We start from the raw sequence: 27,968 nt of genomic DNA on the forward strand, positions 1-27,968 counted from the left end.
CTCCACTACTCTCTACTACTTACTCTCTACTACTCATTCTCTACTACTCTACTAGTCTCTACTACTCTCTCTCTACTACTCACTTCCTACTACTTGCTACTCACTACTCCCAACTACTCACTATCTACTACTCTATACTACTCACTCTCTCTCTACTACTCACTACTACTCTCTACTACTCACTCTCTACTTCTCACTCCCTACTACTCTCTACTACTCTCTCTCTAATACTCACTCTCTACTACTCTCTCTCTAATACTCACTCTCTACTACTCACTCTACTACTCACTCTCTACTACTCTCTACTACTCACTCTCTACTACTCTCTCTCTACTAGTCTCTACTACTCACTCAATTACTCTCTCTCTACAAGTCTCTACTACTCACTCTACTACTCACTCTCTACTACTCTCTACTACTCACTCTCTACTACTCACTCTCTACTACTCTCTACTACTCTCTACTACTCTCTCTCTACTACTACACCGGTGCGCGTACCGGGGCGCTGCTATAGATATATATATTTTTTTGAACCTAAATTTCTCAAAATCCACTGGAGCACATATCTTGAGACATAGCAAAGGCACATCGGGCTACCAGTCCCTACAATTTTGCCAAGTTTGATGTAAATCCATTCAGCGTTCGGGCTAAAAGTGAGGTCGACCGCCCTATGGAAATTAACATGGGGAAAACGCGTTTTGGGACCCCCCTTTTATCTCGGCCCCCGCTTGAGAAATCCCCCACAAACTTTCAGGGAAGGACCGGGGCGCTGCGAGGCCATTTTGAGGAAATTTTCAGGCAGATTCGTCAACCGGCGCCAAAGTTATTCCAAATAGAATTTTGAGATTTAACATTGAACACAAATCCTAACTATAACTACCTACTGGCGACCGCCAGTAGGTAATATATATATATATATATATATATTCACTGAAAAAACCATAGGTTTCACACCAGTTATAGTTAGGAATTAGCATTTAAAAAACCTATTAAATTCACTGAAAAAAACATAGGTTTCACACCAGTTATAGTTAGGTGGAAATTTTACTCGCATAAAACCATTCAAATTCCCACGTTATAGTTAGTTGGACTCACTATAACTTGCGCGTGCAATGCACTGCTGATGATGTCACATATTACATCACTCATGACATGGTCAGTGACATCACTCATGACATCACTGATGACATCTCAAATGACATCACTGATGACATCATCCAGTGAATGTGTATCTTTCTGAAAAATAAATATTTTTTATATATGTATATCTGAAGGTTGATGGAAGAATAAATCGGTAAATAAATGTCTAAATGGATGTTTTTTTGTGTACAATTGATTGGTTAACTGACCTATTAAATGTATCTTAGTGAATACATATATTAGCGAGTAATGTTTAAATATTTAAATATCTGTATCTGTGTCTCACTTTGTGTATAAGTGGCTGCATGGGTTGGTGAGTAGCTACATGAGTGTGTATATCGGTTATTAGTTGTTTTTTTGAGTATCAGTATCAGTGTCTGTATGGTTCGGTGGGGGATATTACTTAGAGCACAGATGCATGAATGAGTGACTCACCATTTGTATGTATTTTGAAGACAGCATATGTGCAAGACTGTATGGGTGGATGATTGTGTGTATGGGTGGGTTAGTGAGTATGTGTTTTTATAATTGATTGTTTAAGAGAGTAAATATGTTTCCGTTTCTGTAGAAGTATGTGTAGTGGTGTGCATATAGCAGTGTAATCAAGTAAATGGTTTTTTGATAGTTTATTTGCATGTGTGAATTTGTGTGTGAGTAACTATATGGATGAGTATTAGTGTGTAACAAAATGTATAGGTGTATGAGTACATATGATGAGTAAGTACATGCATGAGTGACTATATAGAACTGTTGGTGAATGAGTGGATGTGTATGTAGATGTTTGAATTACCTAATAAGTTGTTGTAATTGGTATTGGTTTCTCCTTTTTTAAGAAAATGTTAGTTTCTATTTTTGAATGTGTGTGTCAAAGGTTATTTTATGCTGATAGGAGGTCTGCCACTTTGTCACAAGGATGTTGTCATCAGTGATGTCATTTGAGATGTCATCAGTTATGTCATGAGTGATGTCACTGACCATGTCATGAGTGATGTAATATGTGATGTCATCAGCAGTGCATTGCACGCGCAAGTTATAGTTAGTCCAACTAACTATAACGTGGGAATTTCAATGGTTTTATGCGATTAAAATTTCCACCTAACTATAACTGGTGTGAAACCTATGTTTTTTTTCAGTGAATATATATATATATATATATATATATATATATATATATATATATATATATATATATATATAGATATATATATATATATATATATATATATAGACACACACACATTTAATATATATATATATATATATGTGTTTGTGTGCGTATATATTAAAATCAGAATCATTTCATTATTTTAACATTATTCTGTATGGGGTTTTATTTTAGTGCCTCACCTCCATATTTTTCTATGTGATTGTATTGCAGTATGTTATAGTGGCCATGTGTGATGCCTAGGCTTACTTGAAGGCTGTGCTGGAGTACACTTTCAACTGTTTTGTGGCCTTGTTGGTTGTATTAACTTTAGGAGTGCAGTTTGTGAATTGCAAAGCCCTTAATCTTTCTGTGATGGGTATTTCTATTACCATATTCCACCCTAGCCCCTTCGTAAGTCATCTCCAAACCCCTCCTAATCCCTTCTGAGGATCTTCCACTTGCCAGATAATCTTACAGTTAGAAATGGCGATTTCTGGTTGGCTAAGGCTTGCGCCAAAGCCAGGCAGAAACCACCACTCTAGTCAGGGCAAGGGAGTTACACGCCAAAGATAACCCCTGCTCACCCTCTAGGTAGCTTGGCACGAGCTGTCAGGCTTATCTCAGAGGCAATGTTAAAGCAATTGCGCACGTACACAGCAACAACATCCCAGGCACACTACAAAAGGAACTCCACACAAGGTTATATAAAAATAACTTTTGTATTCTAAAAACACATCAGATAGTAATCACACAATATACACTGTGCCAACTGGCACAGGCAATATTCACAAGGGATTATTTAAACAGGACAGGGCCACTTGGGCCACTGTCAGAATCAGCACTTAGTAGAAATAGCACTTAGAGTAACTGTAACACCAAATAACAATTATAGACCACAACCAGTAACCACTGGTAAAAGGTAGGTACACACTACGCAATACTAATAACCATAGGCATAGATCACGCTGGGACACATAAACTCACTAGTATAAACTATACTAGGCATGAAAACACATTTAGAGGTATCACAGGCATAAAGGCATTGCACATTACGCATAATTCACATTAGGCCTAACTAGTATGAATACAGTAGGCAATCTCCTCACTAGTCTAAACACCTTAGACCCTACCCCCTAAGCATAACTCACATTTAGGGGTGTAAATCACACAGTGAAACATAACCTCACTAGCATAACCACACGAAAGGCAACATAACCTCATAATCATAAACCACAGTTTAGAGGTATAAAACACATGGTGCGCCAAACATACTATAAACAATACATTTCCTAGCACCACATCTCTCTAGCCCATAAATCACATTAGGCAATTATCCTCACAAACATAGTAGAAAATCACATTGCCCAAAAATCACATTAGGGCCTTGCGCCCTATCCATGTAACAGCCCCCCTGGCCAACTGGACATCTCAAGAAGGCGCTCAAATGCCCTGGGTCCAGAATGTCAGGGCGCGCTACCAATGCAGTGCCAGTCAGGGGTGCGCCACCTGCGCAAACCCAAACGTTGCAGCTGCCCACTACTTGCTGGGCAGCTGAGAACCATCATAAGGGCCTAAACGCTGCAGCTGGCACTAAGTGCTGTGCAGCTGTGGAAGGCCTGGCACCTCTGTGCCATCTCTGGGGTCTCACTTCAATGGCTCCTAAACGGTGCAGCTGCCCACTACTTGCTGGGCAGCTGTAACATAGCAAAATTGCGGCATGGGCTCTAACTAGCCCTGGAAATAAAACTGTGCCCAAACGTTGGAGCCCTTGAGGCTCTAAAGCTACACCTGTCCCCTGGGGAACTACGGGCCTCTAAATAACTTGCCCCATCGTTGGAGCCCTCTGGCTCTGAAAACGACATATGCCGCTATGAGCACACTGGCTCCTTAAACAATCATTCCCTTTATCGCAGCTGACCCCTGCCAACATGGGGCAGCTGGAAACAAAGAATGTGGGCAGTACACCACGGTGCCCTTTGGCCCCTGCGGGGTTTGAAGAGAACTTGCCCCCCAATTGGAGCTCACACAGACTCTGGGCAATCAACAGTGCCCCCAGGGCGAGTACTGCCGATAACCATGCCCACGAGGGACAACAGGAATAAAGTTGGCCACGCTGGAGCCCTCGTGGCTCTTAAATAAATATTGCACCAATTAGCAAAGAAATGCCCCTGAACGTTGGAGCGGCCCACTGAGTAAATGGGCCGCTCTGACTTAGTGCCTGTACTGGCAACACCACCATTGGCTCCCTTGGGGGAGCGGGGAGGTCACCATTGCCCCCCCTGCTCAGCCCTACTCACCCTCTGTCCTCGAGACCCGGCACGGACACGGGCATTTCCGGCGGTAGTCTGCAGCACCTGCGGGGCTTCCCTGTCCTTACGGGAGCCATGCGCTGCCTTTGGCTACACCAGCCACTACCTCTCTTCACCCGGGCCCCCACCTGGGGTTTTTTCTCTCCAGCCCCAATCGCGGGCCTCTCCTTAGAGCATGGGAGCCCCGCGCCAAAAGCTCACGCCGGCCGCTTCCTGACGCATTCTTCCTCCTGCTTCCGTCCCGCTGGCCCTGCCCACAGTCAGGCGGGCCACGGCAATTTCTTCAAGGCAGCAATGGAGGGGTAGGCTCCCTCGTGAGGCAAACCACAATGCAGGGTGGGCTCCTGCGATGAAAATGAACGGCCACAATGCAGGGTGGGCACCTGCCAGCAATTTTCATGATATAAGCCGGGTGGGCACCCCCCAAAAAAAACAAAAGTAGGGGGGGAATCACTACGAGGGGGATTCCCTCGATAAAGGCTGCAGCGCTGCACTGCTCAGCCCCCAGGCTCTCCCTTCTCTAGGGAATGTACATCAAAAGCACGCCCAGTCCAAAAATAAGGCACAGGAAGGCTGCTAAAGGTCCTTGCAAGGGCAAAAGCAGCCAGTAAGGTCCCAGAAACCCTGGAGATCAACGGATGGAGCAACACAGCTCCCAGCAAGGAAAATCCTCCAGGCATCCAGGGGCTGGGCAGGGCCCAGGGAGGCAAGCCTTCCCCTGGGCCCCAGCAGAAGCACGCCCCTGGTTTTTTCAAGTTAGGAAAAACAAGAACATTTTCATGGGGTCACAGCCACCTTTTTATACAGCAAAATCCTTAGTCTAGCAGGTTGCAGGCAATGAGAGAACCAGCTACAACTGGTAATGGGAAACTCCTGAGCACTTTGTTTTGCTCTGCCCCTCTCTCCCTTTTACTGGCCAGGCTAGGGACATCATACGCACCACAGGGGGTGGAGCCAGAATTGTGGAGGGAAGGCCCAGCCCTATTCGGGTCCCAGGTGCAACTCCTCCCTGCCATCAACATACATATCTCTCCATTCACCACTGGGGCAGACCCATCCTGACTCGTGGAGCCAGGCACACCAGCCAGCTCCAGCAAATCACAAGCCAGACAGCCAATTCACATTCACTGCACAGACATGCCAACTTCTAGAAGTGGCACTTCCACACCAGATATAATAAAGCCGAACGCATGATCGCGCAGCATTCAATCTCACGAGGTCACACATATCAAACTCGACCCTGCACACCCCACACATCAGGAACTACCATGGTCACACATATTCCCCATGCATTCCTACGGGAGGGCAGGTCACTCTCACCACACATACACAGAGAGCGCACGCACTTTACACTGGACCACAGTGAAAAAGTGCGCAGAGGCCTAAAATCACCAACACCAGGTTACAGAAATAGGCTAGGAAAAAGCAAAAAGTTTCAAGGTGAACCTGCTAAAAGGGCCAGGTCCAACACTTACTATAGAAGTATTTCCCATACTCCAGTCAATTTTATACATCTAGGCATACCCCATTTGCTGGGCCACGATCAGGTACTTAGTTGTACTCCATACTCCAATCAATTGTCTATGAACGGTTTAATAGAGTTCTCCAATTATAAATAGTATTTTGAAGAGGTATAGAAGAATTAACCTAGCTACAAATATTTATCTTGGAATCAAAAAATTATTCTTTAAGTTCTTTGTTTTAGATTTACATTGTAACACAGCCACTTTGAAGCTCAGATAGATCGTTGTTACCTTTTTGGTGTGCAGAAAAATACTGTGTGGAAGAAATATTGTGTCAAGAATATCGAGGACACAAATATTGTGAAGGTAAGTTTCTATAGGTACCCAGAGTTTTACTATAAGTAACTTCAGATATAAGTACCTCTTCTATATCAATCAAAGATTTTTATTCGGATATCCAAGTATCCACAAAAGTACAAATACATAAAAGGCACAACAGTATAACCTCTTCTCTATATATATATATTTTTTCAAGGTACACAGATGTGTTGTTAAGAATAGTAAATAGTAAATCTGTATTTACCTATTTGCACTTATCTTCTTGGTATTTTGGTCTTCCCTATTTATCACTATATTCTGTCCACACAATATTTGTGCTTCTGATAATCTGTCAGTTATTCTACTCTTTGAATGAGAGGCTGCTGAGCTTACCACCAGCAACTTTGTTTTCGCCTTATTCAAATGCAGTTAATTCCTGCCCATCCAGTTTTGTATTTTGTTTAAGAACTGTCCATAATTTTCTTTTCTGTGTCCATATTCTTAATTAGCCTGAGGCCACATGTGTGGCTTTGATTCAGAAAAGGGGGTGGTGATGGACAGAGTATCTGAATTAAACAGAACACTCGTACCCAGTCAACAGATCAGGGCTTGATCCATCACCGTTTTTTAGCTCACTGCACCATCCCAGCCCAGAACCTGGCTACATGCAAATTAGTGTGTCCCTGGCCCAGTGCATCATGGGAACAGGGCAGACCAAACTACCAAGCCAATTCTTTAACTGGAAAGGAAACAAGCTTCCAGGGACCGGTTTCTGGCATTACAGCCGTCTTCGGCCCGGCTTGCTTGAATCCTGATGGTGCAGTGAGCAAGGGACTCACATCTGAGTATACCCTTCCACGCTTATGGTGGACAAAACAATTCAGAAAAGGGGGTGGTGATGGACAGAGTATCTGAATTAAACAGAACACTCGTACCCAGTCAACAGATCAGGGCTTGATCCATCACCGTTTTTTAGCTCACTGCACCATCCCAGCCCAGAACCTGGCTACATGCAAATTAGTCTGTCCCTGGCCCAGTGCATCATGGAAACAGGGCAGACCAAACTACCAAGCCAATTCTTTAACTGGAAAGGAAACAAGCTTCCGGGGACCGGTTTCTGGCATTATAGCGTCTTCGACCCGGCTTGCTTGAATCCTGATGGTGCAGTGAGCAAGGGACTCACATCTGAGTATACCCTTCCACGCTTATGGTGGACAAAACGATTCAGAAAAGGGGGTGGTGATGGACAGAGTATCTGAATTAAACAGAACACTTGTACCCAGTCAACAGATCAGGGCTTGATCCATCACCGTTTTTTAGCTCACTGCACCATCCCAGCCCAGAACCTGGCTACATGCAAATTAGTCTGTCCCTGGCCCAGTGCATTATGGGAACAGGGCAGACCAAACTACCAAGCCAATTCTTTAACTGGAAAGGAAACAAGCTTCCGGGGACCGGTTTCTGGCATTACAGCCGTCTTCGGGCCGGCTTGCTTGAATCCTGATGGTGCAGTGAGCAAGGGACTCACATCTGAGTATACCCTTCCACGCTTATGGTGGACAAAACGATTCAGAAAAGGGGGTGGTGATGGACAGAGTATCTGAATTAAACAGAACACTCGTACCCAGTCAACAAATCAGGGCTTGATCCATCACCGTTTTTTAGCTCACTGCACCATCCCAGCCCAGAACCTGGATACATGCAAATTAGTCTGTCCCTGGCCCAGTGCATCATGGGAACAGGGCAGACCAAACTACCAAGCCAATTATTTAACTGGAAAGGAAACAAGCTTTCGGGGACCGGTTTCTGGCATTACAGCCGTCTTCGGCCCGGCTTGCTTGAATCCTGATGGTGCAGTGAGCAAGGGACTCACATCTGAGTATACCCTTCCACGCTTATGGTGGACAAAACGATTCAGAAAAGGGGGTGGTGATGGACAGAGTATCTGAATTAAACAGAACACTCGTACCCAGTCAACAGTTCAGGGCTTGATCCATCACCGTTTTTTAGCTCACTGCACCATCCCAGCCCAGAACCTGGCTTCAGCATAGTTGTGAAATTCCACTTTCGAGTTAAGGGAGAGGTCATTCAATGGCTTGGCAATGGCTTGGCATTAATGTTATACAACACAGATGACAGGACGCTACATTCAGGTATGCCAAACTTCACTGGTATCTCCTTCTAAGATCTATAAGGAAGACAGAGCACCCAGCAAAGCTGTTTTAGTACCTATGCCTGGTGTAAATCCAAACTGCTTACCTTGTTTACTTTCATGTGTTCTTATAAGTGCTCAGTAGTAGCTTTATAAACAACCTTGAGTAGGAAGGAAATTATGTTAATAGCCTGTAGATTTTTGTTTCTTCTGTATTTAAGAAAACTTTCTTCATGAGTAATGCAACCCATGTCTTTTACAGCTCCTTGGGTACTAGGCAATGCTGAAGAAAATCATCAAATGCATCGGAAATAGATCTAATAGGTTGCTGCTTTAAGAAACGTTATTGGGCAGGGTTCAACTGGTGTTTGATGTGGTTAAGTCTATTGATTTATGTTTTATTCCCTCGTTAGATACTTCTAAGAAAGAAAAGGTCTATTCCTCTTAACTCTCAAAGACCTCTCAAAGAGGTAGTTTGTTGTTGAAAAACAAAGGTATTAATTGTCCCTAATGCACTGGGAGTTTTTTCGCAACACAGGTTTGGGGGTTGAGTGTTCATTAATCCTAGTTCTTGGTCAGGCCTGCTAGTCTTTAACTGGCTGCCCCCAAACCGGAGAAAATGACACAAGAACGTTAACCTCAATAGGGTGGAGGATCTCATGTACATTGAACAACGCCTCAATATCAGTTGGACTTTTGCTCAAAGGATTCTGCTGTCGAAATCAGAAGAGGTTCAGCTGCAAAAACGAGGTAGCTCACTCTAAATAGAGGAGGGAATCAGGAATTTCGCTTACAGGATTTTCCCCGTTTTGGTGGTGCCAGACACTGTCTACCAATCTCTAAGTAAGCCTCTTTGTCCGAATGAACATTATGAATTTTGCTGCAATTAGCAACAGAGTTTTGTATTATTTTAGCTTTCTGAATGAGTGTTTTGAACACTTATTTTTGTGGAGAAGTGTGGCTCACTGGTTAGAGCAGGCAGACCATGAAGCAGAGGTCAGACCTGGGACCAGGGTTCAATTCCCGACGCGGCAGGGTCTTGAGCTCAAATGTCCACGGACTCGATAATTCTCGCTTCGGTGCCTGACCTAAGCATGGGTTCATACTCTGCAATTCTGGGCATTAAGCTTGCTTAATCTCCACAACAGCCCCCTGCGGCGGGATGCCTGGCTTTCACCTTGGGGATGCCCTGTAGGGGCTATCTCACAGGGAAAAGCCAGGACGTGTTCCCAAGGCAAGCGCTTAGAGACCCCTGGGTGATAAGCGCTATATAAATCCAACGTACAATACAATACAACGTATTTGCTAGGTGTATCAATTCTGCCAATGAAATACTTGTTTTTTCATTAATATTGACTTTTTATATACAAACTCCCTATTTGTTGTAAGGATTCAATGGTCTCATCTATCTGACAAAGTGCTTGTGTGCCTGTCCCTTCTGAGTTTTCTACATAACATTATACATATATTTTAATTTAGGTTTAAACCATCTATTTCTATAAGTGGTGTTCTTACCTTTCAGGGGAAGTCTTCTCATTTTTGCATGAATAGTTTTAAAGGCTCCCTGGATTTAGATTTGTGTATTACAATGACCTTTCTTGATGTTTGGCAGCACAACTTTGATTTACTTCTGTTAAGTGGTTTCAAACATGACCTCTCTATTACTTGACAGGTCAACAGCTATTGTTTTGAGCTCCATGTACTAGAACATTACCTTATTGAACATATGACCTATTTCATGTGATGATAAGAGGATTTTTTGTGAAAACTCAAGTTATTGGAACGTTTTCCATAACATTATCACATATTTGTTTGCCTGATCTCCAAACAGGCTAAAGACCAGGTCCTGGCTTCTGTGCCGCTGTCATTTTGTTTTGCAAAGATATGATCTAGGACTTGTGTTTGTGTTGTATTTTGTTTCTAACCTCTGATCTAGAGGTAATCGTTTTTTCCCTCTCTTTCTGTCCATTCAAGTAATGTAATTATTCAGAGAGATGGTCAAACATCCCACTGACTTAAGACTTTGTGTAACTTCACCAGCCACATCCTACTGCAAGTGACTGGGAGAGAGAGGGAGAAGTGAAGAAGTGGGTCCAAGATTGAGATTTCTTATAGACATGTTTGTGCTATCCTTTTATCTATTAGTAAATACGCATTTATTATTTGTATTTATTTATTTTGATGTTTCCATAGCCTTGACATTATACCAGAGGAAGTTTAACTAAGATGTGAGAGAAACATGCAAACATCTGTATATCACATTCAATGGTTTTGTTGACAATTACATATCCAAAGCTCAAAAAAGGAGGTTATTGATTAATATCAATTATGCAAATTGTCTGCCTAATATTTGCAAGACGCTGTCACAGACAAGAGAGGTAGCCAGTGTTGTGTTAGCATTTGTTAACTGAGGCATGCTTACAGGTTGAGGAAAAGATTCAATTAATGGGCGATTCTGAGGTTTTTGCCCTACATGGTTATCTCATTTAGTTAATAGGAAAGATTGGTAAATTCTGTGTATCCAGTGGTGACTCATCGAGGGAGTGCTGCTGGGTGGTGGGGTGGGATGATAGTGTAGTCCGACATACGATAGACAGGAGAAAGGTAAGTAATTAAATACATAAAACAATTTACCTTACGCACGCCGCATCGCCGAGGTGGCGATGCAGCGAGTGCGCAAGGTAAATTGTTTTATTTAATTAATTACTGACCTGTCTCCTGTCCCTCGTATGTCGGACTCCACTACCTCCCATCCTGCCCTTCCCACACCCCACAGCACTCCCACGGCGAGCCGCCACTGGTAATGAGCTATGTTGCCAGTGAATCTCAGCCCGACCTTCTTTATCAGATATGTTCTCTGTGCTGGTTCTGTGGGATCAGAGACGGAAAGGAATCACAATTAGGCTTTCAAATTAGGCAAGCAATCTATCCATGGATCAGGGGCTCTTATGCTCCCATTTGATTAATAGCAGAGGTTCCACTATGCATTGTACCAGAGACACAACAATTTTGTCTGATAATGGGATAATGAAGCACCAGCACTAGCACTGTTAATTGTCATTTACAGTGGCTGATCAATGCAAGACATTTTGCAGGTATCAAAAATTATATTTTTATCAGGTGAATCTTGCAAATACCATAGTAAAGCTGACATAGCATCAGTGCAGATTTAGTGATGTACTGACCAAAGGTGCAGAGAAGTTGATCTATCTCTATACTGACACACTGCAAGCACGCGGGCATATTATTCAACAAACTGGCAACTCCAGGTCATTCTAGCCAGAACTGGCAGTTCCCCAATTAAACAGACATTGTTCTCAGGTAGCCTTGTGGCCACAGGTTGTCGAAGTTTCGTTCAGGTCCAGAGGCTAGTTACTCCATATTGTTTATATAATTATGTGTGGTTTTGGTAAACAGTTCAATGAAAAAGATTCAATTTCTGAGCGCTGAAAGAACCACCTACAATAAAAGATGCCGGGCACAGCATCTTATCAATACATGCGCCTTAAACCCTAAGGAGAGAGATTTCTAATGAGTGGGTTTGAAACAGCTTTCCGTACACTTATTTACGCAGAATTACTTGCGGAAATATTGGAAAATGTTATGAACAATAGTAATTGTGTGTCTACTGCTTTGTCCTGAGAGCTACTAAGTGGTGAAACACAAACGGCACAGTATTACAAAATTCTAGTCATGTTCTTATAAGTAAGGTTTTGGAGTTTACGTTCTATTGCTGTCTTGTGCTAACTTGCTGTTCTCTATCCCATAATCAATTAGTAATCTTGATTGAGCCGTTGTTCATAAAGTACAATGGGGATTATTTACAAGCCCCTTGCGCCACTTTTGCGTCATTTTTAACATGGGAAAAGTGACGCAAAATTGGCGCACGGGGCTTGTAAGTCAGCCCTAAGATATATGTGTGAAGACTGAAAGAAACCTCCGGTAATTGGGTGATCAGACGTTGTTTCTCCTCTACACCACCCTGAAATAGTAATCTCTGGTGATACCAGAATATGCAGCATTATAACAAAACCGACCCCAATAACACAGCTCATCTGCTAAATTTGAAGAAGTCACTTTGAGCTTTTTGCCTTCAAAGAAAGCTTACAAATGTATCTACTATTTGCAAATGCCTGTTCGGCCTGGTGTTTAGCAGGTGGTGACTTTTCACCACTTTTTCGCACTATGTTTACGAAATGAGATTGGATGATTTGGAGGGCTGGTCAGTGAAAACTGGGGCAAAAGGCATATGTGGGTATTTCAGGTCCAAACCCCTAGGAAACTAATCAGAGGGAAGCCTCAAGGGAAGACAGGGGCGTCCACGAGGTGACGAGAATTCAGAAACTTTCCAAAGCAGTGATTGTTTACCTCACACTGCTTATTTGTATGCCTACCTGATTCACAGTTATTGCCAACCTTTTGCCCCTTGTCTGCACCTTTGTTGTTTCCACCCTTCCTCCCCCTGTTTCCTTCTCCCTACAGTTGTCTACGTTTTATGGCTTCTGCATATATGCTGCCTAACTGTGCCAGTTATACTCTGAAGCTATCTTGCTGGGTCTTCCTCCAGTGCTTTCTCCCGTTGCACGTGTCTGGCCTCATAGCTGCCGCACTGACTCATACACTTCTCAGTACACTGTGTTGCTGGAGGTTTCTGGTACTTTTTGATCATTACTGGTACTTCCTTATTGAGAATTTGATGAGTCCTGGACCTAAGTGGCTGAGGAGGTTCTGCCATATATAAACTATCTCCACTATCCCTTATCTAGGTGGTACGTGCAAGTGGACGTGTGTCTGAAGAATTAACAATACATGTGAACCTGGTATATACCCACCACCAAATATGCCTCCAGTATTTCTCTAATCCTTTTTTAAAGATTATTTATCAACATTTTACGCATTCAAAACAAAGGTAAAAGTAAACAGTTCAGTTCACATGCTTAGCAGAACCATTTTACAGTAAGTTGGGTATGACCTGCAGTTTACGCATATGCTGATTCACTGAGACAAGCCGCACATTGGCTCTAGAAAAAACAAACTCATACAGTGTGCAATCTGCATAGCATAAACCGTAGCATTGGCCTCCCTCCACCCTTCCCCCAGACAGTGTGTACATACAGTGTCTCCTGCGACGTCTGTGTTCTTGTGCATTGTGTAGCTCCACATAGTTACTAAAGGGGCTCCAAATTTCTTTGGGGTGGGATTTTGCTGACATTAGTTTATAGTAGTCTCACAGTACCTCCTGGCAAAAAGTGACATCAAACAGCCAGCCTTTCAAGCATTTACTAGGGTATTGTCCACAGCACCTTTCTTTTGGCCAATAGCAGCATCATCACCATCAGTATGCAGGTGCCAGCCTCTATGCTCTTCACATAGCCCAGCAGTGCCATCAGTGGCGTCCTTGACACTGTGTGTCCAGTTGTCTGGTCAATGCAAGCAAAGACCTCCAACCAGAAGTCTGCAATCTTCGGGCGACTCCAAGCTAATTGTAGGAAGTCAGCCCTCATATGGCCACATCTCAGGCATAGTAATTTAGGTCGCTAGCCGATCTTTAATAGTCTAAGGGAAGTATTATATATGCAGTGGAGGAATTTTACATGTAAGTGTCTTAACCTGGAATTGGGAGAAAGCAGGGCCATCAAAGAGCGGCAGTATTTTCCATTTCTCCTCAGTGAGATCCTCATTGAGGTCAGCCTGCCATCTCTCCAGCACCTTGGGCCTAAGCACAGGAGTGTTATTTTGCATAGTGAAGTATAGTCTTGTGATAAGCTTACTAGGGGAGGAGGAGCCAAGGATACAGTCCAGAGCTTGTAACATAGTTGGCTCTTGAGGGAAAGAGCTATTCACAGTCTTGCAGGCACTTCGCAGTCTATAATAATGGACAATATCTAGTGGCCTTGTTAGAAATGGGACTCTCTAGTTGGCAGTGGTTTGCACCCTGTTCAAGAAGGGACTCTTATTCTAGTCAGTGTGAGGGGATTACACAGCTCAAATTCCCTGTACTCACCCCCTTGATAGCTTGGCACAAGCTGTCAGGCTTACCCCAGAGGTGATGTGTAAAGCATTTCTGCATACATGCACAGTATCAAAACACAAAAAAATGTGTCCACTTCAGTTTTTTTTATTTTTATTTATAATTTATATTTTCACAGCAAACAAACACATACACAAGAAAAAAAAATCCATTACAGTTACAGCAAGAAAATACATAAATCGGCACAGATCTTTATAATACATACATACTCACATTTCAATAGTCATACGTAAGCAAATAATTTATTATCAGCATTTAGCAATGATGTCATGTGCTTATCTAGGTTCCTGATCGATACTGTGACCTTATGCCCCTATTCGGCTATAAATCCATTTATTCCCTATATTGGCATAACCGTTCAAGTGCGATTTTCTGTAAAGTCATCTCTGGCCTCACACGAGCAGAGCCACAGAGCCACATTCCAGCATGACTCTCTGCTACTTCCTTTGCGACCAATTAGTGCAATGACAGAGCAGCAGTCACTATCTGATATTCCTAGATAACACTCCGAGTTCTTCAACAAGATAAAAACTTAGCAAACCTGGAAATCCCCGCTTGCTATGTTTTGATTAGTAATGGAACTCTAATGAGCAACTGATAACTATCACTTCCTAGTGACATCTTTAATTGACGTCTTATGTCCAGCAAACTTGCGTCAAACCCGGCACCTGTCAGGTATAAATATTACCAACGTTGCCTTAAGCAATGAGCGAACATGTTGCTGATGCCAGCTGCCTGCATGACCCCGTGTTGGTAAAAACTAGCACTCTGTCGCTGCAGCCTGCTATCCTGTGGTGGTGAAGCTACTGATTACCATTATCGCCGCTACAGCGCGACCTATGGTGCAGTACGCTTGAGGAGCCGTGCAGCCGTCCTCTGCGAAGACATCCAGCCCAGCTGCCCGCAGACGCTGTCACCCCTCCTTCCTCGACGCGCTGAGAGAAGCCGCTGCCTTTCTCGTGCAGAGAAATCCAGTCCCGGCGCTTCCAGTTTACCCTCGCAGGTGACTGGGATATCGAGAGAGACCCCTGAAGGAGATACCAATCCTCCATCATTCTATTCAGAGGTATGGTGTTGACTAGACCCTTAGACGAGAATTCTTGAAACAAACCTTGGCAAAACCAACTTAACTTAAGCTACTTACTTACTCCCCCTTCTCACGTGTTAGGCTTAGGTCAGGCACACTGGGGTAGGCTTAGTTAGAAGCACCAGTTGAGTATGTTAGCCTAATGTATATATGACTGTATATATGTTTTATTACTTTTAAACCATTGTATGGCTAAGAAACCATATCAATGCTTTTACAGTTCTATTTCGCTATTCTTATCTTACTGTACGTACTTTTCATAATAACAGTTATTGCAATTGTGGCAATACATTTCTCTTGTATGAGAAGAAAGACTGTTCAATAAATGTCAACCTTTATTGATACACGCCCGTCTCTCTATTCTCTACATACTGTGAAAGTAAACTGCACTAGACTGACTGAGTGAAATCTATGTCTATTGTTTCACACGACCCTAGAGATCGACTCTTGATCTGAGGAGCAAAGTTGTCATGTTGCACGGTTGTTGGAAAGCTGAATCCCTTCTTGTCTGTGCCAAGGAAGCTGATCACTTCCTATGCAGAGAAGAAAGTTTCCAGTGACCTCTGAGCTAGTTGGTAACACAACCCAATTAAGTTTAGCATAGTCAGTGGAGGCCTGGAATATAAGCAGTTCCACGTCGATACTACTGTTTATGTTATTCCAATGCGCAGGGCCTAGTGGGAAACTAGGAACTACACTACATGGCGCCCTAACGTTTGGTAAGGCGATAAACTAACGTAAGACTTGTAGAGTAACTCAGTCGTGCATATTTCACACCCCTTTCTCCCTTAAATACTCCAATAGACGTCTGGAGTGGGTGAAAGGTTAAAATCCGCCCGACCTTAGTAGGAAGAGATTCCTATGTAAAGCTCTGGTATATTCAACGTTGAAAGATACAGTGTTCCAAAAATATTGTGCATCTAATCTTTGTCTCCTTGGAGACCTACTCTGCAAACCTCGCATTTTTACAATGCCAGAAAACGGCACCTCTGGGGCCGCAGCAGATGCGACTCAGCAAGGTCCCGAATACACAGATCCGGATGCTATTATCATCCCGGTCCACTTAAGACAATCTATAACTTTAAAACTTATAGAAAACGGACTGACACCTCAAGGTGGTACAGTAATTTTCGTGATAGAGGCTCACGAGTATCGGCAGACAGAGGTATTCTATTCATGGATAAACTTTCCAGCGGTAAACGCTAGAACAAAAGAGTTTCACTATTACAAAATAGAGGAACCTCCGGGAGAGTACGCTCCTTTCGAAGAGATTGAAATCCCACTTAAATTTCAAGAGCACCTGCTCTGGTTTAATGGCGCCCTAAAACACAATGATCACATAACCAGGCTCGGTCCACTAGGTAGACCAGGAGCCACGTGGCCGGTTCTAGCCAGCTACACACCACATCCTGACATTGCAAAAATGTCTAGAGAAGAGCTGTTAGCACAGCTAAACACATTAATAAAAATACATAGGCAATTAGTCCAATATGTAATACGGACTGCAACAGTCCAGCCAGCTGTTAATACACCACAGCTGACCCCTCATCAGGGGAACACAAATAAAATTACACCACAGAACATACAGTCATGTCTTGGTAAAACACCCGTAAAACGGGAACAAATTCCTTTCTGGTTAGCCCAGAAAATCACTCAAATAGAGGCAGTATTTCCTGATACTACCCTTATTGAGAAACACAGAATCTTGACCATCTGCCTTCCTATGGGAATCGCACCACACGTGGAGGACTGCGACACTTGGGGTACAGTCTTTGCTTCCATTTACACAAAAACACACGGTGTTCCGTCTATGGCGGTAATACCAGACGTGCTAAAACAGATTCAAAATGAATTCGGTCCAGAACCAGCTTTAAATCTAGGTATGAAATTACTGAAAGACTTCAAGCAGGTCACGGCTATATTATTAGCCAATGTAAAGGGAGAAGCAGCATCTGTGGCGATTCGCCAGAAGTTGAGGGAAACAGATATAAAAGATCCTGTTGAGCTTGCAAAAATCATAGAAAAGTGCTATGAAGAATTAGGTAGAGACAGCTTGGGTGGAAAACCAGTTAAGCCCCAACTGCTCGAAAATCCTGAAAAATTATTTATTAAAAATAATTTAAACACTCCTAAAAAGAGCTGGGATGGAAATAAACAATCCACTCCCAAGGAAAAAGTTTTCCAGTCCAGAGGAAGGTCTCCTCGACGGAGGGAAAGAACTCCGACTCGAGAACGCCAGTCTCCCCAACGGGAGCCCTCTGAGAAAAGATATAACCTTAGAAATAGGGATAATATAAAAAAACCTGATAGATATCAAAGTATTGATACACGTCCCTCTCGATCTTTTCCACAGAATTCGGAAAGAAGAGGACGGTCAGACCCAGGAGAGCACACCAAGTCCAAAGACAAGGAACCTGCTCAAAATAAGAAATCTCAATTTCAGAAAAAGAAGGTAGCCAGTATTAGAGTAATCAACCATGCCGAGAATACTGAGGACACAGTTGAAAAACGGGGAGTGGGCATTGACAATGTTGGACAGTGCAGCAGAAATCAGTATAGCGCGCAAGATCTTGATGAGTCATCTGGAGACAGTGGACACGAATGAATACATTCAGGTTGAAACTGCCGACGCCAGGCTTAGCGAGCCCCATAAAATATACGAAATAACATTGCGTATAGAGGGTGATAAGACTAGGAAAATTAAGGGTCTATTTTGGGATAAGCTCTCAAAAGGCTATGATATTCTGTTAGCTGAAAAAGATTGGCCCCCAGAGTTTGTCAGGGAGTGCCCTCGTGGCGAAGAAGTGATTATGCCTGCCTTCTCGAATCACATTCCGATTCATAAAAAATATACATATGCAAGGAAATGGGCAGTAGCCCAGGCACCTGCATTGTATAAAAATCATGTAGGATGGGATGAGGATTCTACGCCTCACAAAATCCAACTAAAAAGTGAACCAACTGCCCAACGGCAGTATCCCATAAAGCAAGAAGCTAAAAAACAGGTCAGGGAGATCTTAGATCAACTTGAGTACCAGGGGGTGATTGAAACATGCACCTCTCAAATGAACAATCCTTTGTTTCCTGTCTCCAAGCCAGACAATTCATATCGTCTAGTTTTGGACTACAGACACCTTAATACATGTTGCAAAACTTTTGCAGTACAAAACTCGCATAGTGCAGCCCTAATGAATAACATAGTTAGGAAAAAATACAAAACAACATTAGACATTTTTAATGGTTTCTTTTGTCAAAACATTGCACCAGAAAGCAGATACTTGACCGCTTTCTCCGCATTTGGGTCACAGAAAAAATTCTGTCGACTCCCACAGGGGTTCAAGAACAGCCCAGGACTATTCTCAGCTAGGGTAACAGAGTTACTACAAATCTATGATGATGAAGCATTATCTTACGTAGATGATATTTATCTCACAGACGACGACTTGGATACTCACTTGAAAAGAGTGAACACCATTATACTTGGGTTCGCAGCAGAGGGTTACAAATTCAACTTTAAAAAGTCCCGAATTGCCCATCTGACAGTACTGTTTTTAGGGTACGAATTATCAAGTGAAGGGAAAAGCCTAGCGGACAACTTCTTAGAGAAGTGCGCTGTACTCCAAGCTCCAAAAACGCTGAAGAATTTACAATCAATACTAGGTTTTCTGAATTTCGGAAGAACTTACATACTAAATTACGCAGAGAGGGTTAAACCTCTCTACGAACTAATAAAACCTGATTTAAAACAAATCAATTGGACTCAAAAACACACAAAAATTTTGAGATCACTGCAAACAGACATGTTAGCAAAAACAAAATTAGATACACGTGACAACACGATCGATCTTGTAATCCGAGTCATCCCAGGAAGATGCGGATTCACGTACCTGACCTCTAATGAGGGAGAAAAGGTACCAATTTCAATTAAATCTCACTTGTACACACAAGCAGAAAAAACATTCAGTCGCACAGAAAGAACTGTGAACGCAGTGCAAATCGCATTAGCAAATGAACGAGAACTAGCACACGGCAAACGGATTAATATCCTTACAGCGGAATCCGCCTTCGAGGCGCTATTCAGCCCAGTAAACCTGCCTACAGTGTCACTGGATCCAAAATGGATACAGTGCATAGATTCTCTAGGAGCGGAAGACGTGAAATACTATTTCGCCCCGCAATACGAAGAACCGAATGATTTAGAATATGAAGAAGAATATCCTCTGCCAATCGAAATCCTGCCTCTCCCACAATACGCATGTATAATCTATACAGATAGCTTTGTACAGCATTTCAACGTAGAGAGAAAATCCTACGATGCAGCATGTGCGATTATTAAAGGTCGTTGGCTGTGCGGTAAATTCAGACCGAAAGTAACAAAAACTGAATCAGTAAAGTACTGTTCGGTTCAAAGAACTGAAATCAGGTCTTTAAAGATGGCGCTAGAAAATGCAGAACGCGAATTCCCCACACTTATAGTGTGCGATTCTCATTTTTGCGTCAATTCTTACAACAATAAACTGCAGAGTTGGATCGAAAACGACTACAAAGATGACCCAGGTGCCACAATAAAGCATAAATTGCTCTGGAACGAGGTAGCTCTTTTACACAAAGAACTACAAAAGACTCACGTGATTCACGCACAGAGTCTTCAACGTGATGGCGTTCACGTTGCAGGGAATTCATTGGCTAATACAGCCACCGCGGAAGCAACTAAACCGGCTTCCGTAGCCACAGAAAAGCGTACAGATAAGTACATAGACGGGGAAACCATGCTGGCAGTAAAAACGACCGTAAAAGGCGACTGTGCAGCACTACCCGTAAACTATCCACTCAATTATGCATACATAGTCGATGCAAACTCCGTTCCTTTTGCTCGAATCCCTGGAGTGGGGGACAGAGTAATTCCAAACAGGAGCAGGAGGGGCTTCCTATTACTGGAAGCGCACATGGGGTTGGGTCTGAGACACCAAACAATCAAAGCCTCTCTGAAAGAATTGCAATCAGAGTACTGGTGGCCAGGAATGAGTATAGATATTCAATATTTTGCTCAAAATTGTGAAAACTGCAACAGAGATCGCAGAAATGAACAGGCCAGGGTAGTTTCAGGATCCCTTCTAGACAGCATAAGGCGGTCTATCTGCGCAATCAAAGAAGAGAAGCGCGTCCCAGTGTACACCATTAAGACGAAAAGCACTTAAATAATGAGGCCTCCAGCGCTCGGCTGACGCTAGAACGGTTATAAAAGATTTGCGAGTCCATATCGGCATATACGCAATTACCACGTTCCATTCTGACCAGGGTCCTGCTTTCAGCTCTCGAGCTTATGGGGGGGCCATGGCTAGCATGGGAATTGGGTTGTGGTATTCTTGTCCGTCGCACAAGTGTGGTAGAAAGAAAAAACCGGGACATAAAGCAATCTATAACAGCGAAGGTATTAGGTTCAGGCGCTGGGTGGGTCAAACATTTAATAAGTGTCCAGACTAGTCTTAACAACATGCCAAGAAATTCTCTAAAAGGTTTCAGCCCATACGAACTATTGTTCGGAATAAGAATGAACGTTCAGGACCTCGATAGTCAGATGTCAGTGGTACAAGAAGAAACAAAGCAGTTTGAAGTAAAAGACCGTTTGGCTGTTTTACAGGAACTGAATGAAACAAGAAAATCATTAAGCAACATAAAGTTAAAGCAACAGCCAAATACCACTGACGAGGCACCACCCGCAACAGCCCCAGCAAGGCCTGTCTGGATTCCAAAGATTGGGGATCTAGTCAGAGAAAAGATTGCGGTTAAGAAGGAATTTGGGCCTTCTTACAGAAAAGCAGTACCTGTCTTGGCAGTCACCGGAACAAGATCAGTTGTGCTACCGCCCCTTGCTGGTAAAAAGGAGAACAGAGTCGTGTCTATCGATCTGGTAAAACCACAAGCATGTGGCCTATAATCAACAGTAGGCCCAGTGGACTCCCAAGAAACAACAGAATACCCAAACTTGCAACAATCCAAGAGGTTCAAACTGAAAGACTAATCACATTCGATCAGCCTGCAGTGCACAATGAAGGACTATGCAATAATGCCATGGAACTCGTGCCTCTTGAAACACAGATTGAAACAGTTCATCAAGTAACAGCACCAGTCTACAATGATGTGGCATCAGAAATTGCTACCGATAGACAGATTGAAAGAACAATCCCATCAATTGACAGAACTGCCTCTGGTTATTTCATCAACTTCGACAACTTCTCTGAAGATTTTAACGACCCCGAAGTGATGCCAGAAACAAAAAAGTATTCTAAAGAAAATACAACAGGACTCCTTCAACAAATCAAAGAACTATATCTGGATTCACCGTTGATTGAGCATTGGATTATCTCAGGGGTATTCATACTCCTACTATGCCTAATTTTAGTTTTAATTTTAGGGAAGTTCATTACAATTGAATGGACACAGCAAGTCAGAACATCAACCTAGTCCTGAAACCACACAGATCATCCCACGTGAAGAAAAGAGAACTGTCAACAGTAAATGTCACAGCAATTCCAATACCTGGTGGGGTAGTATGGGAGAAAACAGACTATGAGATCTATGGTCCGGTCGAAATCCTGAAGTATCCTCATCAACTAAAGGTTTCCTTAAGTGACTTTGTGACACCTAGTACATTCTCTGATGATTGGGACTTTAACAATATTAATGACATGATGTCTGATTTAGTAATGTCAGCTAGATTCACAGATCATGATTATTTACAAGGTTCATCTAGTTATGAGCAGTTCTTCTGTTACACCCACTATGGGGATCATTACTTGCATAAATCTGCACAGCCTAGAAATGTTTTTATGTATAATCAATGGGAACATTGTTCTACACCACCTAAAAGCAGTTCTAAAGCATTTTTTGAGAAATTCAAATATTTTTCAGGGTTTAACACCAGTGATGCAGAAACGTTTTATTATAAACTGTTAGATAAAACAGGAATGAAAACAATGCTGACAAATTCTAAATTGATATATTCAGAAGCATTTTATGACAAAATGATGACATTTGGTTTTGATTATTGGAAAAATAATATTGAAACAAAATCAATTTGGGGTACAAACGATTGGCAGGTGCAAGGCATAGAAGCACTATTTAGAACCTGCATGATACCAGAACAAATGTTATTTCTAAATGACACTGTACACCAAACATCTTGTCTTGGCCTAGCTAAGAACAAAGACCTGAAAACACCGTCTATACCAAAGCCAATACCTGAAAATGCAACAGCTGATATTGAGTTAGACGTGTCACAAATTTTACATTTCAACAGAACAAATCCTGATTGGAAAAAGTGGTTAATCTGGCCTACAGACACAAATAGCTGTCAAGATAGATTCCTGAATAAAACACAGGGTTTAAAAATGACCAGATTAGACTCGAGATATTCCCAGAGACAACATCCAGGAATTATAACCACATACAGTGTAGGGAAACTCTGCCTAGAATGGCTAACTACATCCACACTGGCTGAAATTAAGCAACACTTGTCTTTATTAAAAGATGGTGCTGATTTGCGCGATTTCATTCTTGGACCACGCAAACAGCGTCAAAAGCGTTTCATAGCGACCAGCATCTATGCTGCTTACAACGAGGCTTGGAAAGTAAAGCAAATTGAAACTGCTGAAAAGATACGAGAAATTGATCGTATTAATTTGGAAAAATAACTTTCTGTGGTAGACAATGGGTTAATGACTCTGTCTTCCAGAATATATTCTTTGGACAATATTGTATCCTCTGCCTTTGATGTGATAGACAGAGATTTGCTAATGTTACAACATGGCCAGTCTCAATTACGCTCTATTATAGAACTAGGCTGGACGCTGCAAAATCTTCGTTCAGGCTATGTGCCTTGGCGTCTGATAAACACAACGTCATTATTTTCCATTTTTAACCTTACTGATAAACAGATCAGTTTGGCACAGAAAGGAGCAGACTATACAATCTTGAGCATCGAGAAACTCGAGAGATTACCATTGACAATGTCAGAGAGCCCTGTCATTGAATGGATAATACACGGAATTATCACAATTCCGATAACAACTTTCCGATTTCATAAATGCCTTGAATACATACCTGCTGGCCAGTATGAACAATTGGGTAAGGGATATGTTAAATCCGAATGGAAATTACCATACACTCATTCTTGCTATAGTGACAGCGACAAAAATGTATTTCTTAGTGGTGACAACTGTAAACACTCACTAAGCGGTATACTTTTGTGTCAGGGTATTAATTTACACGGAGCATGTGATGGCAATTCAAACAACCTTTCATGCCACCAGCTAGTCACACCTGCAACTCAGATAGAGCCCTTCTTTATGCAACTCGCAAACGGGAGTTACATTCTAAGAACGGATCACAGGTGCTGTGGCCTCGCGCCCGGAAAAAGTTATCTAGTGCAAGTAACGTCCATGGTCAAATGTTGCATGCAAGCATTGTTCCCGAGCGGGCCTCCAGACATAGTGACTCCCCTCTGGCCTCGTCTGAATCTCTTATCTATACGAATTGATACATTAAGCAAAATGAAATCTGTGCTTTTACAGACAACAGTGCCTATAACGTCATCTAAAGAGACGTATGATCTTCTAGTCGCAAGGACGGCTACTGAGGTCCATGACCTTTTATCAACAAATTGCCCCGTGCATTTCGTACAAATGCTCGACCAACTCCTTAACATGTCTAGTGCTACAAGCATCCCAGGCATATTTAAGACAGTCTTTACGGGACTGCTAACACCCTTCCAGGCAATTTTGGGAATCTTTCCTAATTTTGTGCACTCCATCTTTGGTGGTATTCCACTATTTTTTGGACTCATCGCAGGGATTCTATTTTTGACCCTTCTGCTACGTTATGGCAAACCTCGGCTCAGACATAGCTCCCATGGGAATGGAAGAGACAATCCTAGCAATGCGCTACAGGGACAGGATAACTAACGTCCTCGGATTGGCCAGGCTGAGAGATCTAAATATGACCTGGTTCCTTTCATTCAGACCAATATGGCAAGATTGCATTTTACCTGTGCTACGGTGTATGCTTTGCGGCGATGAATGCGTGTTGGACATCTGTCTTTCACTTCCATCAGCAGTACCAATGGACGTCGATACTTTGCTAAGTCCAATAACGGCTCACGCATTGTGTTGTCCCCAGCGGCTACCAATCCTGATGACGGCATTCGTGGAGACTCCTGTACTACAGCCAAGTGGTAACAGTGGAGCGAGTGACAAAAGCAACATCATCCAGGTACAACGTTCTGTGAGCAGGGCTGGTCCTGTCTTCGATGACAGCAATCATTCTCACACCTGCCAAGTTTCAGCGCTATCTAATTTGGTTGAACTATCACCTGATTTTGTAGACCAATTCTTTGCGAGCCTGTCTGATACGATGTTCTCACCCACAGAGAAACAATAACTTTTGAGAAGCTTTCCGACACACAGCGTTCCCATGAACTCTGAATTCGGCCTTCAGTTTTGATCAACATAAAACTGCCAGGAGCTTTGGTAAACTGATTTTTTCTTTGAATTGGACAATTTTTTAAAAAAATATTGACCCTCTCCTTTTGGCACGAACAATTCTTTGCTTAACGTAAAAACTATTCTTAGAGAACAGAAGCTTCACACTTCTATTTCTAAAAACACATCTAGAGACATAACAACATAACACCAGCCTCTAGCACACATATTATTACAATGCATTTTTATGTGATGATTTATCTCGCATTTCTTCTGTCAGAGATACTTCATGTGTAATTCTTTATGCATAATCGTTCATTGATTTCATATACAATAATTTCTGAATGAATTACTATGCTTTTAAAAAAAAAACGTACAGTACCTAAATTCCATGTATTACAAGTACGCCTATTTCGAATGCATTTATGTATTTTGGGGTGGGCTATGTTACACAATGTTACACATGCATCTAATTGCTTAGTTTTAGTAATTTTGATGGACATGAATTCGTGGAGTGGGTGTCATGTGCTTATCTAGGTTCCTGATCGATACTGTGACCTTATGCCCCTATTCGGCTATAAATCCATTTATTCCCTATATTGGCATAACCGTTCAAGTGCGATTTTCTGTAAAGTCATCTCTGGCCTCACACGAGCAGAGCCACAGAGCCACATTCCAGCATGACTCTCTGCTACTTCCTTTGCGACCAATTAGTGCAATGACAGAGCAGCAGTCACTATCTGATATTCCTAGATAACACTCCGAGTTCTTCAACAAGATAAAAACTTAGCAAACCTGGAAATCCCCGCTTGCTATGTTTTGATTAGTAATGGAACTCTAATGAGCAACTGATAACTATCACTTCCTAGTGACATCTTTAATTGACGTCTTATGTCCAGCAAACTTGCGTCAAACCCGGCACCTGTCAGGTATAAATATTACCAACGTTGCCTTAAGCAATGAGCGAACATGTTGCTGATGCCAGCTGCCTGCATGACCCCGTGTTGGTAAAAACTAGCACTCTGTCGCTGCAGCCTGCTATCCTGTGGTGGTGAAGCTACTGATTACCATTATCGCCGCTACAGCGCGACCTATGGTGCAGTACGCTTGAGGAGCCGTGCAGCCGTCCTCTGCGAAGACATCCAGCCCAGCTGCCCGCAGACGCTGTCACCCCTCCTTCCTCGACGCGCTGAGAGAAGCTGCTGCCTTTCTCGTGCAGAGAAATCCAGTCCCGGCGCTTCCAGTTTACCCTCGCAGGTGACTGGGATATCGAGAGAGACCCCTGAAGGAGATACCAATCCTCCATCATTCTATTCAGAGGTATGGTGTTGACTAGACCCTTAGACGAGAATTCTTGAAACAAACCTTGGCAAAACCAACTTAACTTAAGCTACTTACTTACTCCCCCTTCTCACGTGTTAGGCTTAGGTCAGGCACACTGGGGTAGGCTTAGTTAGAAGCACCAGTTGAGTATGTTAGCCTAATGTATATATGACTGTATATATGTTTTATTACTTTTAAACCATTGTATGGCTAAGAAACCATATCAATGCTTTTACAGTTCTATTTCGCTATTCTTATCTTACTGTACGTACTTTTCATAATAACAGTTATTGCAATTGTGGCAATACATTTCTCTTGTATGAGAAGAAAGACTGTTCAATAAATGTCAACCTTTATTGATACACGCCCGTCTCTCTATTCTCTACATACTGTGAAAGTAAACTGCACTAGACTGACTGAGTGAAATCTATGTCTATTGTTTCACACGACCCTAGAGATCGACTCTTGATCTGAGGAGCAAAGTTGTCATGTTGCACGGTTGTTGGAAAGCTGAATCCCTTCTTGTCTGTGCCAAGGAAGCTGATCACTTCCTATGCAGAGAAGAAAGTTTCCAGTGACCTCTGAGCTAGTTGGTAACACAACCCAATTAAGTTTAGCATAGTCAGTGGAGGCCTGGAATATAAGCAGTTCCACGTCGATACTACTGTTTATGTTATTCCAATGCGCAGGGCCTAGTGGGAAACTAGGAACTACACTACAATGATATTGGTCGATAAGATCCAACCAGATCCGGAACCTTGCCTTTCTTGCAAAATACGCGATCGTAGCAACCGACCGAGATCTAGGAGGATATCCCAACTGCGCCATCTGCATAACTTTAAGCAGCTCATTCTTGATAGTATTAAAAAACTGCCTATAGACTTCCACAGGGATTCTATCGGGGCCTGCTGCCTGCTGCCTTACCTAAAGCAAAGCTTTTCACTGCACTTTCCAATTCCAGCATATTTATCGGGGATTCCAATTCTTCTAGTTTTAGGGGATCTAATAATTTTAGCCCCCAACTCCCCCCTCCCCATCAACACTCACCCAAAGACATACATTGCACTAGTGTAGACAGTTGTCTGTTTACCTTATGCCGTGTTTTGATCCGGCTTGGGGACCTAAGTGAGGCGCAGGAGCTTGAGATATTTTGGGCAGGATATTTCGTTGAACCTCTGTGAGAGTAAAGTCACATATGGTTCCCATACCTCCTGAAATTCCACCCCTTTCCCTGCAAGAGACATAGATATCCTCTCCATACCTAATATGTGGCAAATCTTATGCAACCAGTTTTGTGTGGGTGGGGGTATTCGTTGTTCCCCAAAGGGCGAGAATGGTCTGGGCCGCTGCGTCCAGTGCCATACCAATCTGTCTACTGCAGACCGACTTTAAGGGGTAAGTCAAAGGATTTGGAAGACCCAACAGGACATAGGTTGAAAAACGCGGGAGCTGCATGTCTAGGTGCTTGTCTATATCATCGAGGACTCATGTCCAATAATACTGGATGTGCAAGCACTCC

Source organism: Lissotriton vulgaris, chromosome 11, assembly GCF_964263255.1.
Source record: "Lissotriton vulgaris chromosome 11, aLisVul1.2, whole genome shotgun sequence".
NCBI classification, from domain to species: Eukaryota; Metazoa; Chordata; class Amphibia; order Caudata; family Salamandridae; genus Lissotriton; species Lissotriton vulgaris.